General features: G+C 44.1%; 6 non-coding genes across 6 annotated transcripts; all 6 read right to left on the bottom strand.

Moving 5' to 3' along the window:
- Nucleotides 1-784: 784 nt before the first annotated feature.
- Nucleotides 785-975, bottom strand: LOC130299120 (U2 spliceosomal RNA). The gene has a single exon (XR_008850313.1). It is a non-coding gene; the product is annotated as a U2 spliceosomal RNA (small nuclear RNA).
- Nucleotides 976-3,074: 2,099 nt separating this feature from the next.
- LOC130299118 (U2 spliceosomal RNA) lies at nucleotides 3,075-3,265 on the bottom strand. The gene has a single exon (XR_008850311.1). It is a non-coding gene; the product is annotated as a U2 spliceosomal RNA (small nuclear RNA).
- Nucleotides 3,266-5,357: 2,092 nt separating this feature from the next.
- Nucleotides 5,358-5,548, bottom strand: LOC130299134 (U2 spliceosomal RNA). The gene has a single exon (XR_008850327.1). It is a non-coding gene; the product is annotated as a U2 spliceosomal RNA (small nuclear RNA).
- Nucleotides 5,549-7,641: 2,093 nt separating this feature from the next.
- Nucleotides 7,642-7,832, bottom strand: LOC130299117 (U2 spliceosomal RNA). The gene has a single exon (XR_008850310.1). It is a non-coding gene; the product is annotated as a U2 spliceosomal RNA (small nuclear RNA).
- Nucleotides 7,833-9,929: 2,097 nt separating this feature from the next.
- LOC130299115 (U2 spliceosomal RNA) lies at nucleotides 9,930-10,120 on the bottom strand. The gene has a single exon (XR_008850309.1). It is a non-coding gene; the product is annotated as a U2 spliceosomal RNA (small nuclear RNA).
- Nucleotides 10,121-12,204: 2,084 nt separating this feature from the next.
- LOC130299143 (U2 spliceosomal RNA) lies at nucleotides 12,205-12,402 on the bottom strand. Its single transcript, XR_008850334.1, has one exon. It is a non-coding gene; the product is annotated as a U2 spliceosomal RNA (small nuclear RNA).
- Nucleotides 12,403-16,715: the final 4,313 nt, after the last annotated feature.

Here is a 16,715-nt window from a genome sequence, read left to right as displayed (position 1 = left end):
GAAAGTAGGCCAGAATGTCAGTCCATGTTGGAGCAGGTTTAGATACAGTCTAAAGCATAGATCTCAAAGTCTGTGCACAGAATTTAGCAAGGGCCTCGCACCTTCTGATGCATCAGGTAGGTGCACAATAGCATAGCCTAACCCTCTGTACTTTGGTCTATATTGATGCGGGACATAGACAGCCAGCTGATGACCAATCCATTAGTGCAATGGATGGCTGGAAGCATTTGTCTTTGCCTTTGCAATACCACAGAAGCAATGCATGGTCAATGTACAGCAATGACACACCTGTGTGAACAGCCAGGAGACCCCCCCCCCCCCATGTTATGTTACATAGTTACATAGTTAGTACGGTCGAAAAAAGACATATGTCCATCACGTTCAACCAGGGAATTAAGGGGTAGGGGTGTGGCGCGATATTGGGGAAGGGATGAGATTTTATATTTCTTCATAAGCATTAATCTTATTTTGTCAATTAGGAACATTCAGCACCCACCCGCTATCAAGGCAGCTGCCTATCATGTCATGCCCTACCTGCACAGGTGTGCTGGCTACTCAAATGATCCAATTAAGGAGGCCATTTAGTCAGCAGCAGCAGAAGTCCTGTGCCTGGACGCTCCAACAGGGGCCAGACACAAGCAGAAGCAGAAGCAGCAGAAGCAGCAGCAGCACCACCTTTTGTTTTTTGGCTGCAGCAGCAGCAAGGCCCACAGGGCTGGCTAGCTGGCTAGCCAGCAAGCAGGTAGCAATGAAAGTAGGAATCTTTCTTTTTAACCCTGTAAGGGGGTGGTGCACTGTACCCGAAGATACTGCCATATCGGGTCAATGCATAGGGCGACGGAAGCAAGCTTCGAAATCGGCCCCCGTTCTCAAAAATCCATTTAATATATGGTCCCCAGATAGGGGACGTATCAGATATTAAACTGATAAGAACAGATACTACACTTGATCTTAGCCAAAAGGCCGAGAAGCGATAACCGTGAAAGGGGCGGGCCCAACAAGGTCCCCTTCATGGGCACTATCACTGCTTGCTGTCAGGGAGGCTGCCAGACAATTTTCCATGCACACTCTGGGCTGGGGGGCAGTCAACCACCAGTACACACAGCAGAACCTAAACCCATACCATTATTGCTAAGCAGCAAGACAGGGGCCCATTGCACTCCCACGGGGCCTTTTTAAATGCAATCCATAACCCGGATTTGCCAGGAACCCTTCTTACTCCTCCTACTTGCTTGTGACACTGGGCTTAGGATCTGCATAGGAAACACACACACAAGCACACACCTACCTTTGTTGCCTGCAGATGCCTCCTTGGCTGTCCCCAAACGGTATCAAACCAACACCCACGGGAAGCTGTAAGCATAGAGGACATGCCTGCACCCCATTGGACTTACCTGTGTGGGTTAAATCCGGGTTATTTGACAACCTATGGCGGTGATGGTTCTGCTCAGGCAGAGCAGTGCTGATGCTCCTCATAAAGCTGTCGCTGCTGTGAAGGTTCTAGGTGACATCACAAATCCCTATGGTTACATACACAACAAAGCTGGGTTGTTGTTGTTTACACTCTGCAAGGCCTGTGGAAGTGAGTGACATCATAGCACTGTAGTTCTGAGGGTTCAAGATGGATGCAACAATCTCCTGTTGCTTCTATGAAGGCCGTAATAGACGACATCACCAAACAGCTCCATAGTCACATACACAGCAAAGGAGAGATGTTGTTTACACCTAGTGATGTCAGTGGTATTGAGTGACATCACAGCACAGTGCTAAGGCTCCTGGGCCTGGACACAGCAGCGGCTGCAATATCTCAACGGAGAATACGTTTATATCTATGTGTGTGTGTGCGCATATATATATATATATATATATATATATATATATATATATATATATATATATATATATTTCTCCGCCGAAATCACTTTTAAACCCATTTCCACCTTTTTTTCCCTTCTCTTCCTCTTACTTTTTTTTCACGTTTTTTTACGTTTTTCTCCTTTTCGCCTCTTTTCTGGGCGTATTATTCTTCTTTTTCTTCTTTTTTTTCGTCTAATGCATACCCCATCAGTGCAGCAATGCTTATTCAATACCGCCAGCAGATGGAGACACTGGGGGATAATTTTCTAAGGATTTATACTGATTTTTCCTGTCTGAATTTGTCGCACAGAAAGCTGCAGGCCAAATATGTGTGACATTTCTGCGACTTTAGCTTCTAGAGCATTTTTACAACATTATACATAGGTGCTGAATACATAAAAAGCGACTGTTCAGCGACAGACAAGTCGCATCGGCTGAAAGTAGGCCAGAATGTCAGTCCATGTTGGAGCAGGTTTAGATACAGTCTAAAGCATAGATCTCAAAGTCTGTGCACAGAATTTAGCAAGGGCCTCGCACCTTCTGATGCATCAGGTAGGTGCACAATAGCATAGCCTAACCCTCTGTACTTTGGTCTATATTGATGCGGGACATAGACAGCCAGCTGATGACCAATCCATTAGTGCAATGGATGGCTGGAAGCATTTGTCTTTGCCTTTGCAATACCACAGAAGCAATGCATGGTCAATGTACAGCAATGACACACCTGTGTGAACAGCCAGGAGACCCCCCCCCCATGTTATGTTACATAGTTACATAGTTAGTACGGTCGAAAAAAGACATATGTCCATCAAGTTCAACCAGGGAATTAAGGGGTAGGGGTGTGGCGCGATATTGGGGAAGGGATGAGATTTTATATTTCTTCATAAGCATTAATCTTATTTTGTCAATTAGGAACATTCAGCACCCACCCGCTATCAAGGCAGCTGCCTATCATGTCATGCCCTACCTGCACAGGTGTGCTGGCTACTCAAATGATCCAATTAAGGAGGCCATTTAGTCAGCAGCAGCAGAAGTCCTGTGCCTGGACGCTCCAACAGGGGCCAGACACAAGCAGAAGCAGAAGCAGCAGAAGCAGCAGCAGCACCACCTTTTGTTTTTTGGCTGCAGCAGCAGCAAGGCCCACAGGGCTGGCTAGCTGGCTAGCCAGCAAGCAGGTAGCAATGAAAGTAGGAATCTTTCTTTTTAACCCTGTAAGGGGGTGGTGCACTGTACCCGAAGATACTGCCATATCGGGTCAATGCATAGGGCGACGGAAGCAAGCTTCGAAATCGGCCCCCGTTCTCAAAAATCCATTTAATATATGGTCCCCAGATAGGGGACGTATCAGATATTAAACTGATAAGAACAGATACTACACTTGATCTTAGCCAAAAGGCCGAGAAGCGATAACCGTGAAAGGGGCGGGCCCAACAAGGTCCCCTTCATGGGCACTATCACTGCTTGCTGTCAGGGAGGCTGCCAGACAATTTTCCATGCACACTCTGGGCTGGGGGCAGTCAACCACCAGTACACACAGCAGAACCTAAACCCATACCATTATTGCTAAGCAGCAAGACAGGGGCCCATTGCACTCCCACGGGGCCTTTTTAAATGCAATCCATAACCCGGATTTGCCAGGAACCCTTCTTACTCCTCCTACTTGCATGTGACACTGGGCTTAGGATCTGCATAGGAAACACACACACAAGCACACACCTACCTTTGTTGCCTGCAGATGCCTCCTTGGCTGTCCCCAAACGGTATCAAACCAACACCCACGGGAAGCTGTAAGCATAGAGGACATGCCTGCACCCCATTGGACTTACCTGTGTGGGTTAAATCCGGGTTATTTGACAACCTATGGCGGTGATGGTTCTGCTCAGGCAGAGCAGTGCTGATGCTCCTCATAAAGCTGTCGCTGCTGTGAAGGTTCTAGGTGACATCACAAATCCCTATGGTTACATACACAACAAAGCTGGGTTGTTGTTGTTTACACTCTGCAAGGCCTGTGGAAGTGAGTGACATCATAGCACTGTAGTTCTGAGGGTTCAAGATGGATGCAACAATCTCCTGTTGCTTCTATGAAGGCCGTAATAGACGACATCACCAAACAGCTCCATAGTCACATACACAGCAAAGGAGAGATGTTGTTTACACCTAGTGATGTCAGTGGTATTGAGTGACATCACAGCACAGTGCTAAGGCTCCTGGGCCTGGACACAGCAGCGGCTGCAATATCTCAACGGAGAATACGTTTATATCTATGTGTGTGTGTGCGCATATATATATATATATATATATATATATATATATATATATATATTTCTCCGCCGAAATCACTTTTAAACCCATTTCCACCTTTTTTTCCCTTCTCTTCCTCTTACTTTTTTTTCACGTTTTTTTACGTTTTTCTCCTTTTCGCCTCTTTTCTGGGCGTATTATTCTTCTTTTTCTTCTTTTTTTTCGTCTAATGCATACCCCATCAGTGCAGCAATGCTTATTCAATACCGCCAGCAGATGGAGACACTGGGGGATAATTTTCTAAGGATTTATACTGATTTTTCCTGTCTGAATTTGTCGCACAGAAAGTTGCAGGCCAAATATGTGTGACATTTCTGCGACTTTAGCTTCTAGAGCATTTTTACAACATTATACATAGGTGCTGAATACATAAAAAGCGACTGTTCAGCGACAGACAAGTCGCATCGGCTGAAAGTAGGCCAGAATGTCAGTCCATGTTGGAGCAGGTTTAGATACAGTCTAAAGCATAGATCTCAAAGTCTGTGCACAGAATTTAGCAAGGGCCTCGCACCTTCTGATGCATCAGGTAGGTGCACAATAGCATAGCCTAACCCTCTGTACTTTGGTCTATATTGATGCGGGACATAGACAGCCAGCTGATGACCAATCCATTAGTGCAATGGATGGCTGGAAGCATTTGTCTTTGCCTTTGCAATACCACAGAAGCAATGCATGGTCAATGTACAGCAATGACACACCTGTGTGAACAGCCAGGAGACCCCCCCCCCCCATGTTATGTTACATAGTTACATAGTTAGTACGGTCGAAAAAAGACATATGTCCATCAAGTTCAACCAGGGAATTAAGGGGTAGGGGTGTGGCGCGATATTGGGGAAGGGATGAGATTTTATATTTCTTCATAAGCATTAATCTTATTTTGTCAATTAGGAACATTCAGCACCCACCCGCTATCAAGGCAGCTGCCTATCATGTCATGCCCTACCTGCACAGGTGTGCTGGCTACTCAAATGATCCAATTAAGGAGGCCATTTAGTCAGCAGCAGCAGAAGTCCTGTGCCTGGACGCTCCAACAGGGGCCAGACACAAGCAGAAGCAGAAGCAGAAGCAGCAGAAGCAGCAGCAGCACCACCTTTTGTTTTTTGGCTGCAGCAGCAGCAAGGCCCACAGGGCTGGCTAGCTGGCTAGCCAGCAAGCAGGTAGCAATGAAAGTAGGAATCTTTCTTTTTAACCCTGTAAGGGGGTGGTGCACTGTACCCGAAGATACTGCCATATCAGGTCAATGCATAGGGCGACGGAAGCAAGCTTCGAAATCGGCCCCCGTTCTCAAAAATCCATTTAATATATGGTCCCCAGATAGGGGATGTATCAGATATTAAACTGATAAGAACAGATACTACACTTGATCTTAGCCAAAAGGCCGAGAAGCGATAACCGTGAAAGGGGCGGGCCCAACAAGGTCCCCTTCATGGGCACTATCACTGCTTGCTGTCAGGGAGGCTGCCAGACAATTTTCCATGCACACTCTGGGCTGGGGGGCAGTCAACCACCAGTACACACAGCAGAACCTAAACCCATACCATTATTGCTAAGCAGCAAGACAGGGGCCCATTGCACTCCCACGGGGCCTTTTTAAATGCAATCCATAACCCGGATTTGCCAGGAACCCTTCTTACTCCTCCTACTTGCATGTGACACTGGGCTTAGGATCTGCATAGGAAACACACACACAAGCACACACCTACCTTTGTTGCCTGCAGATGCCTCCTTGGCTGTCCCCAAACGGTATCAAACCAACACCCACGGGAAGCTGTAAGCATAGAGGACATGCCTGCACCCCATTGGACTTACCTGTGTGGGTTAAATCCGGGTTATTTGACAACCTATGGCGGTGATGGTTCTGCTCAGGCAGAGCAGTGCTGATGCTCCTCATAAAGCTGTCGCTGCTGTGAAGGTTCTAGGTGACATCACAAATCCCTATGGTTACATACACAACAAAGCTGGGTTGTTGTTGTTTACACTCTGCAAGGCCTGTGGAAGTGAGTGACATCATAGCACTGTAGTTCTGAGGGTTCAAGATGGATGCAACAATCTCCTGTTGCTTCTATGAAGGCCGTAATAGACGACATCACCAAACAGCTCCATAGTCACATACACAGCAAAGGAGAGATGTTGTTTACACCTAGTGATGTCAGTGGTATTGAGTGACATCACAGCACAGTGCTAAGGCTCCTGGGCCTGGACACAGCAGCGGCTGCAATATCTCAACGGAGAATACGTTTATATCTATGTGTGTGTGTGCGCATATATATATATATATATATATATATATATATATATATATATATTTCTCCGCCGAAATCACTTTTAAACCCATTTCCACCTTTTTTTCCCTTCTCTTCCTCTTACTTTTTTTTCACGTTTTTTTACGTTTTTCTCCTTTTCGCCTCTTTTCTGGGCGTATTATTCTTCTTTTTCTTCTTTTTTTTCGTCTAATGCATACCCCATCAGTGCAGCAATGCTTATTCAATACCGCCAGCAGATGGAGACACTGGGGGATAATTTTCTAAGGATTTATACTGATTTTTCCTGTCTGAATTTGTCGCACAGAAAGTTGCAGGCCAAATATGTGTGACATTTCTGCGACTTTAGCTTCTAGAGCATTTTTACAACATTATACATAGGTGCTGAATACATAAAAAGCGACTGTTCAGCGACAGACAAGTCGCATCGGCTGAAAGTAGGCCAGAATGTCAGTCCATGTTGGAGCAGGTTTAGATACAGTCTAAAGCATAGATCTCAAAGTCTGTGCACAGAATTTAGCAAGGGCCTCGCACCTTCTGATGCATCAGGTAGGTGCACAATAGCATAGCCTAACCCTCTGTACTTTGGTCTATATTGATGCGGGACATAGACAGCCAGCTGATGACCAATCCATTAGTGCAATGGATGGCTGGAAGCATTTGTCTTTGCCTTTGCAATACCACAGAAGCAATGCATGGTCAATGTACAGCAATGACACACCTGTGTGAACAGCCAGGAGACCCCCCCCCCCCCCCCCCATGTTATGTTACATAGTTACATAGTTAGTACGGTCGAAAAAAGACATATGTCCATCAAGTTCAACCAGGGAATTAAGGGGTAGGGGTGTGGCGCGATATTGGGGAAGGGATGAGATTTTATATTTCTTCATAAGCATTAATCTTATTTTGTCAATTAGGAACATTCAGCACCCACCCGCTATCAAGGCAGCTGCCTATCATGTCATGCCCTACCTGCACAGGTGTGCTGGCTACTCAAATGATCCAATTAAGGAGGCCATTTAGTCAGCAGCAGCAGAAGTCCTGTGCCTGGACGCTCCAACAGGGGCCAGACACAAGCAGAAGCAGAAGCAGCAGAAGCAGCAGCAGCACCACCTTTTGTTTTTTGGCTGCAGCAGCAGCAAGGCCCACAGGGCTGGCTAGCTGGCTAGCCAGCAAGCAGGTAGCAATGAAAGTAGGAATCTTTCTTTTTAACCCTGTAAGGGGGTGGTGCACTGTACCCGAAGATACTGCCATATCGGGTCAATGCATAGGGCGACGGAAGCAAGCTTCGAAATCGGCCCCCGTTCTCAAAAATCCATTTAATATATGGTCCCCAGATAGGGGACGTATCAGATATTAAACTGATAAGAACAGATACTACACTTGATCTTAGCCAAAAGGCCGAGAAGCGATAACCGTGAAAGGGGCGGGCCCAATAAGGTCCCCTTCATGGGCACTATCACTGCTTGCTGTCAGGGAGGCTGCCAGACAATTTTCCATGCACACTCTGGGCTGGGGGGCAGTCAACCACCAGTACACACAGCAGAACCTAAACCCATACCATTATTGCTAAGCAGCAAGACAGGGGCCCATTGCACTCCCACGGGGCCTTTTTAAATGCAATCCATAACGCGGATTTGCCAGGAACCCTTCTTACTCCTCCTACTTGCATGTGACACTGGGCTTAGGATCTGCATAGGAAACACACACACAAGCACACACCTACCTTTGTTGCCTGCAGATGCCTCCTTGGCTGTCCCCAAACGGTATCAAACCAACACCCACGGGAAGCTGTAAGCATAGAGGACATGCCTGCACCCCATTGGACTTACCTGTGTGGGTTAAATCCGGGTTATTTGACAACCTATGGCGGTGATGGTTCTGCTCAGGCAGAGCAGTGCTGATGCTCCTCATAAAGCTGTCGCTGCTGTGAAGGTTCTAGGTGACATCACAAATCCCTATGGTTACATACACAACAAAGCTGGGTTGTTGTTGTTTACACTCTGCAAGGCCTGTGGAAGTGAGTGACATCATAGCACTGTAGTTCTGAGGGTTCAAGATGGATGCAACAATCTCCTGTTGCTTCTATGAAGGCCGTAATAGACGACATCACCAAACAGCTCCATAGTCACATACACAGCAAAGGAGAGATGTTGTTTACACCTAGTGATGTCAGTGGTATTGAGTGACATCACAGCACAGTGCTAAGGCTCCTGGGCCTGGACACAGCAGCGGCTGCAATATCTCAACGGAGAATACGTTTATATCTATGTGTGTGTGTGCGCATATATATATATATATATATATATATATATATATATATATATATATTTCTCCGCCGAAATCACTTTTAAACCCATTTCCACCTTTTTTTCCCTTCTCTTCCTCTTACTTTTTTTTCACGTTTTTTTTACGTTTTTCTCCTTTTCGCCTCTTTTCTGGGCGTATTATTCTTCTTTTTCTTCTTTTTTTTCGTCTAATGCATACCCCATCAGTGCAGCAATGCTTATTCAATACCGCCAGCAGATGGAGACACTGGGGGATAATTTTCTAAGGATTTATACTGATTTTTCCTGTCTGAATTTGTCGCACAGAAAGTTGCAGGCCAAATATGTGTGACATTTCTGCGACTTTAGCTTCTAGAGCATTTTTACAACATTATACATAGGTGCTGAATACATAAAAAGCGACTGTTCAGCGACAGACAAGTCGCATCGGCTGAAAGTAGGCCAGAATGTCAGTCCATGTTGGAGCAGGTTTAGATACAGTCTAAAGCATAGATCTCAAAGTCTGTGCACAGAATTTAGCAAGGGCCTCGCACCTTCTGATGCATCAGGTAGGTGCACAATAGCATAGCCTAACCCTCTGTACTTTGGTCTATATTGATGCGGGACATAGACAGCCAGCTGATGACCAATCCATTAGTGCAATGGATGGCTGGAAGCATTTGTCTTTGCCTTTGCAATACCACAGAAGCAATGCATGGTCAATGTACAGCAATGACACACCTGTGTGAACAGCCAGGAGACCCCCCCCCCCCCCCCCCCATGTTATGTTACATAGTTACATAGTTAGTACGGTCGAAAAAAGACATATGTCCATCAAGTTCAACCAGGGAATTAAGGGGTAGGGGTGTGGCGCGATATTGGGGAAGGGATGAGATTTTATATTTCTTCATAAGCATTAATCTTATTTTGTCAATTAGGAACATTCAGCACCCACCCGCTATCAAGGCAGCTGCCTATCATGTCATGCCCTACCTGCACAGGTGTGCTGGCTACTCAAATGATCCAATTAAGGAGGCCATTTAGTCAGCAGCAGCAGAAGTCCTGTGCCTGGACGCTCCAACAGGGGCCAGACACAAGCAGAAGCAGAAGCAGCAGAAGCAGCAGCAGCACCACCTTTTGTTTTTTGGCTGCAGCAGCAGCAAGGCCCACAGGGCTGGCTAGCTGGCTAGCCAGCAAGCAGGTAGCAATGAAAGTAGGAATCTTTCTTTTTAACCCTGTAAGGGGGTGGTGCACTGTACCCGAAGATACTGCCATATCGGGTCAATGCATAGGGCGACGGAAGCAAGCTTCGAAATCGGCCCCCGTTCTCAAAAATCCATTTAATATATGGTCCCCAGATAGGGGACGTATCAGATATTAAACTGATAAGAACAGATACTACACTTGATCTTAGCCAAAAGGCCGAGAAGCGATAACCGTGAAAGGGGCGGGCCCAATAAGGTCCCCTTCATGGGCACTATCACTGCTTGCTGTCAGGGAGGCTGCCAGACAATTTTCCATGCACACTCTGGGCTGGGGGGCAGTCAACCACCAGTACACACAGCAGAACCTAAACCCATACCATTATTGCTAAGCAGCAAGACAGGGGCCCATTGCACTCCCACGGGGCCTTTTTAAATGCAATCCATAACCCGGATTTGCCAGGAACCCTTCTTACTCCTCCTACTTGCATGTGACACTGGGCTTAGGATCTGCATAGGAAACACACACACAAGCACACACCTACCTTTGTTGCCTGCAGATGCCTCCTTGGCTGTCCCCAAACGGTATCAAACCAACACCCACGGGAAGCTGTAAGCATAGAGGACATGCCTGCACCCCATTGGACTTACCTGTGTGGGTTAAATCCGGGTTATTTGACAACCTATGGCGGTGATGGTTCTGCTCAGGCAGAGCAGTGCTGATGCTCCTCATAAAGCTGTCGCTGCTGTGAAGGTTCTAGGTGACATCACAAATCCCTATGGTTACATACACAACAAAGCTGGGTTGTTGTTGTTTACACTCTGCAAGGCCTGTGGAAGTGAGTGACATCATAGCACTGTAGTTCTGAGGGTTCAAGATGGATGCAACAATCTCCTGTTGCTTCTATGAAGGCCGTAATAGACGACATCACCAAACAGCTCCATAGTCACATACACAGCAAAGGAGAGATGTTGTTTACACCTAGTGATGTCAGTGGTATTGAGTGACATCACAGCACAGTGCTAAGGCTCCTGGGCCTGGACACAGCAGCGGCTGCAATATCTCAACGGAGAATACGTTTATATCTATGTGTGTGTGTGCGCATATATATATATATATATATATATATATATATATATATTTCTCCGCCGAAATCACTTTTAAACCCATTTCCACCTTTTTTTCCCTTCTCTTCCTCTTACTTTTTTTTCACGTTTTTTTACGTTTTTCTCCTTTTCGCCTCTTTTCTGGGCGTATTATTCTTCTTTTTCTTCTTTTTTTTCGTCTAATGCATACCCCATCAGTGCAGCAATGCTTATTCAATACCGCCAGCAGATGGAGACACTGGGGGATAATTTTCTAAGGATTTATACTGATTTTTCCTGTCTGAATTTGTCGCACAGAAAGTTGCAGGCCAAATATGTGTGACATTTCTGCGACTTTAGCTTCTAGAGCATTTTTACAACATTATACATAGGTGCTGAATACATAAAAAGCGACTGTTCAGCGACAGACAAGTCGCATCGGCTGAAAGTAGGCCAGAATGTCAGTCCATGTTGGAGCAGGTTTAGATACAGTCTAAAGCATAGATCTCAAAGTCTGTGCACAGAATTTAGCAAGGGCCTCGCACCTTCTGATGCATCAGGTAGGTGCACAATAGCATAGCCTAACCCTCTGTACTTTGGTCTATATTGATGCGGGACATAGACAGCCAGCTGATGACCAATCCATTAGTGCAATGGATGGCTGGAAGCATTTGTCTTTGCCTTTGCAATACCACAGAAGCAATGCATGGTCAATGTACAGCAATGACACACCTGTGTGAACAGCCAGGAGACCCCCCCCCCCCCCCATGTTATGTTACATAGTTACATAGTTAGTACGGTCGAAAAAAGACATATGTCCATCAAGTTCAACCAGGGAATTAAGGGGTAGGGGTGTGGCGCGATATTGGGGAAGGGATGAGATTTTATATTTCTTCATAAGCATTAATCTTATTTTGTCAATTAGGAACATTCAGCACCCACCCGCTATCAAGGCAGCTGCCTATCATGTCATGCCCTACCTGCACAGGTGTGCTGGCTACTCAAATGATCCAATTAAGGAGGCCATTTAGTCAGCAGCAGCAGAAGTCCTGTGCCTGGACGCTCCAACAGGGGCCAGACACAAGCAGAAGCAGAAGCAGCAGAAGCAGCAGCAGCACCACCTTTTGTTTTTTGGCTGCAGCAGCAGCAAGGCCCACAGGGCTGGCTAGCTGGCTAGCCAGCAAGCAGGTAGCAATGAAAGTAGGAATCTTTCTTTTTAACCCTGTAAGGGGGTGGTGCACTGTACCCGAAGATACTGCCATATCGGGTCAATGCATAGGGCGACGGAAGCAAGCTTCGAAATCGGCCCCCGTTCTCAAAAATCCATTTAATATATGGTCCCCAGATAGGGGACGTATCAGATATTAAACTGATAAGAACAGATTTTTTTTTTTTTTTTTTTTTTTTTTTTCCTCAGTTACAGACTATTGTTTGGACGATCATCAGGTCACCTACCAAGACTCGTCACTTAAAACAATATCTGAAAAAACATCATACGGAAAAAACTAACTAAGGGAACCGAGTGCCAAGAAAAAGTGACCAAACAACAAAACAAAAAAACATGTCAAAAACAATCACAGAAATTGGTCAAAAACTTACAGCTTTCTCCTTTACGTACTTCTTATAAATTTTTCCATCGTGTATGCATCCAGATTTTCTCCGCTTCTTCTTCACCAATTCTCTTTTTGTCCAGTAGAAAGATAGTAAAAATCCTTCCTAAAAACAATCTTTTCAATTCCCTCGGAGAAATAACAACATTTTTAAAAACAAGCAAATTGCGTGAGTCCCATAAAACCTCTTTAAAAACAGAAAAAAGAATCCAATTAGTACGTGTATCTTCCTTTTTACTAAGATCTTGACCAATAAAAACTTTCTCAAAAGAAAAACTGTTATATCCAGTGAGTTGGATTAAAAACTTCTTTAAAAACATAAAAAATTCTTTTGCATAAAAACAGTCCCAATAAAGGTGCACTAAGTCTTCTCTACCTCCACAACCCTCTCTTGGGCATCTGTCACTTATTCTCAAACCTCTTCCATTTAAAAAAGATCGGGTTGGGAGGCAGCCATGAAAGGACATCCAACTAACGTCTTTTTGTCTGTTTGATAGTCCAATAACTTTAAAAAACTTCCAAATCTTCACAGACTGAGCATTAGTGCAGAATGGTACTTCATATAATCTCTCATTTTTCCTTATTTCTTGTTCTATTTTCTTTTTATCAGGTTCACCTAAAGAGCTCAAACCAAATTGATCATTGAAAGACCTGAGGAGCACATAGAAGGTAGGTATCACATGTGCTATGGGTCTCCTCAAATCCCTCTCACACCAGCCCCATTTGGAAAACAACCATCCTGCAAGGTATTTACTCATGTCTGCCGCCCTATTATTGCACTGTATCAATTTAAAAATTAAAAGAAAATAGTGCACCTTTAAAAACAGATCAATGTTTGGAAAGTTATATCCGCCCAAATTCATACTCTTCATCACTTCTTCTCTTCTCATTTTCTCCATCTTAGACCCCCAGAAGAACACAAAAAGCTTCCTTGTGACTCTCCTAGTCCATAACTTCCCTGGAGGAAGCACCATAGCCGTATACAAGAGAAGCGGTAGGATTACAGACTTAATGATAAGAACTTTCCCTTTAAGTGACAAGTTCCTTAACCTCCAGAAGGATAGCTTCTTCTCAATTTTACTGTCCAAAGTCTCATAACTTTTCTTTCCTTTGAGGTCTTTATCAAATATCACTCCTAGCACTTCAATGTCTTCTTTTTCCTTAACACCATCCACTACTATATTCTCTTGGTTCCCAAAACTGCATAATTGGCACTTCCCCCAGTTCACATTCATCCCAGCCACACAACAAAAAATCCTCACATGCAAATTTACTCTGTTGAGATCTGCTTGGGATGTACAAGTAAAAACCACATCGTCCATATAACTTAAAACCTTTAACTTACTACCATCACTACCTGGAATAAAAACACCACTCACACATTTATCTTTCTGCACATTCTTCAACAGGCCCTCTATAACGCATATAAACAGAATTGGGGAGAGTGGGCATCCCTGTCTGACTCCAGACAAGACATTAAAAGCAGGCCCCACATGCCCATTTACTAAAATCTGACTTGTCACCCCATGATAAAAACTCATAATAACAGATAATAACTTTTCTGGAATACCTAAGTGTTTTAAAGCAATGAACATAAAATCATGTGCAACCTTATCATAAGCCTTTTCGAAATCTATGGACTCAACAAACAGTGCATTCTTGTTAAAGTTACTGTAATAAATAGAGTCTCTTAAAAGCAATAAATTATCTGTTAGTTTTCTTTTCGGTACTGCACAAACTTGGTATTCTCCCACAAGGTGGTCCACTACATCACTCAGTCTATTAGCCACAATCTTAGCAATTATCTTGTAGTCACAATTTAATAAAGTTATAGGTCTCCAATTTTTAAGATCTCTGCCATCACCTTTTTTATGAATTAATGTTATGACCCCTTTCTTCATAGATTCAGCTAAAACACCTGAGTTAAAAACATATTGCACCACCCGTGTAAACTCTTTACTTAAAATATTCCAGAACGCGGAATAAAACTCAGCGGGGAGACCATCACAGCCTGGTGTCTTCCCTTTGGCCATCTTATCCAGGGCCTGCTTGATCTCCCCTTCACTAACATCATCAATCAAAAAATCTACTTTTTCAACAGGAACATTATTCTCCAAAATATTACAATAATCATTCATCTCCGTCTCACTGGCTCTGCTCTTATTACTAAAGAGTGTCTCATAAAATCTGCCAATCTCCTTCACCATCTCCTCTCCAGAAACTTCCCCCGTAGGGGTAAAAACAGATTTAAAAACACCTTTAGCATTAAAACATTTTTTAAAGAAATACCGTGTACACTGCTCATTTTCTTCTAGGTGCTGCACTTTAGACTTATATACAATATTCCTTCCCTTTTCCAACAACCTTTTTTTCACCTCCCCCTTCACCTTAACAATCTCATCCTCCACCTCCACACCAACACGTTTAAACTTATAGAGAGTCTCTAACCGGGATACAAGCCTTTCATCACTCCTCCTCTTCTCTTGTGCTCTCTTTATGCAAAACATCTTAAAGAAATTAGAAAACTCTCCTTTAGCCCATTCCCACCACACTAAGACATTACTAAAATCAGGTTGTTTAGAAACACAGGATAAAAACACATGATTAAAACCAGCCATTACTTCCTCATCTTCCAATAGACTTACATTTAATTTCCAGAGCCCCCTCCCAAAATGAAGGGACTCTGTGACACTTATCTCAGCCGACACCATCTTGTGGTCTGAGAAAGTTGACATCATTTGATTGCACCGGACCACCTTAATCCCATCAGAGACCAGGATGTAATCGATCCGGGATTTACAGCGGCCACTATCTGATATGTACGTATATCTTTCATCAGTGCTAACCATCAGTCCAACATCAGTAAAATGCAAGTCTTGAATAATTTGATTTAAAACATTGGAAGTAATATCAGTTCTAACCTCAGCAGAGCTCTCACGATCATTGACGGATCTAATGCAGTTAAAATCGCCAACAATAATAGTATCTTCACGACCAGGGATAAAAAACTTAAGGGACTCTAAAAAAGACAAACGTGCTTGTTTTTCTGCTGGAGCATACACATTAAAAATTCTCATCCTCTGGCCCAAAACCTCAAAATTTAAAACCATACAACGACCAGGTACTAAAATTTGGCAATTTAAAACTTTAATGTCCCTGTTTTGCAATAAAATCCCCACACCTTCATTTTTGTTTTCTGCACATGTGGACCAGAAGGACTGCCCACACTTCCACTCATTTGCATAAGGTGCTGACTTTATTGCACACTCCTGTAAACATATCACATCACTTCTAACATTCTCAAGAATATCAAAAATTGCAGCTCTCCTAATTTCAGACTCAATACTTCTTACATTAATAGTTGTTACAACCAAAGTCATAATAACTAGGAAAAGAAAACCAAATGCTTTAAAATCCATCTTAACTTAGAAATTAACATTTTGGCCTTCAACTTTCCTATGTAAACTTGCAAAACAATCAGGCGACCCTATGTTAGAGTCCCTGTCTATTTCATTATCACTACCAAGAACAAGGGCTTCCTGATCCTCAGACCAGCTCCCTGTCTTACACCTTTTATTCACAACCTGCACATCCTCATCTTCCTCCTCCTCTTCTTCCTTACTGCGAGAAACTCTCTGACCAGGTGTTAGAGATCTCTGAGATGACCCAACAACTTCCATTCCCTCCTCCTCCCCCACAATTGGGTTTGGACATTCAATATCATCCATAGCCTCTTCACTAGAAAGAACATCACCATACACTGTCTCAATTTTCTCCACCACTTTCACTTTTTTTGCTTTTTTCTTTTTCACCAAGGTAAATTCACCTCCCACACCTGTCTCCTCACCAGTCACAGCAGTGGAAACACCCTCCTCCCCTGACCTCTCCTGAGTGCTAATGTGCTCCACTATCACAGAACTTTCCTCAGCCACCTGTGCCACATTAACACTCACACTCACACTCTCACCAACTCCAGGAACAAACCTCCCTCCCCCTTTTTCTCTTTGTTCTCCTCTATTCCCAGCTGCATCAGCATAACTTCTCTTCTTTTTATACCACATATCACAGCCTCTTGCCAAATGTTCCTCACTTCCACAGATATCACATGTCTTCTTCTCTGTACAAATACTT

Source organism: Hyla sarda, unplaced genomic scaffold (genome assembly GCF_029499605.1).
Source record: "Hyla sarda isolate aHylSar1 unplaced genomic scaffold, aHylSar1.hap1 scaffold_1037, whole genome shotgun sequence".
Taxonomy (NCBI): domain Eukaryota; kingdom Metazoa; phylum Chordata; class Amphibia; order Anura; family Hylidae; genus Hyla; species Hyla sarda.
Note: the sequence above shows the minus strand (reverse complement) of the source record. Positions and strands in the feature narration are given on the sequence as shown.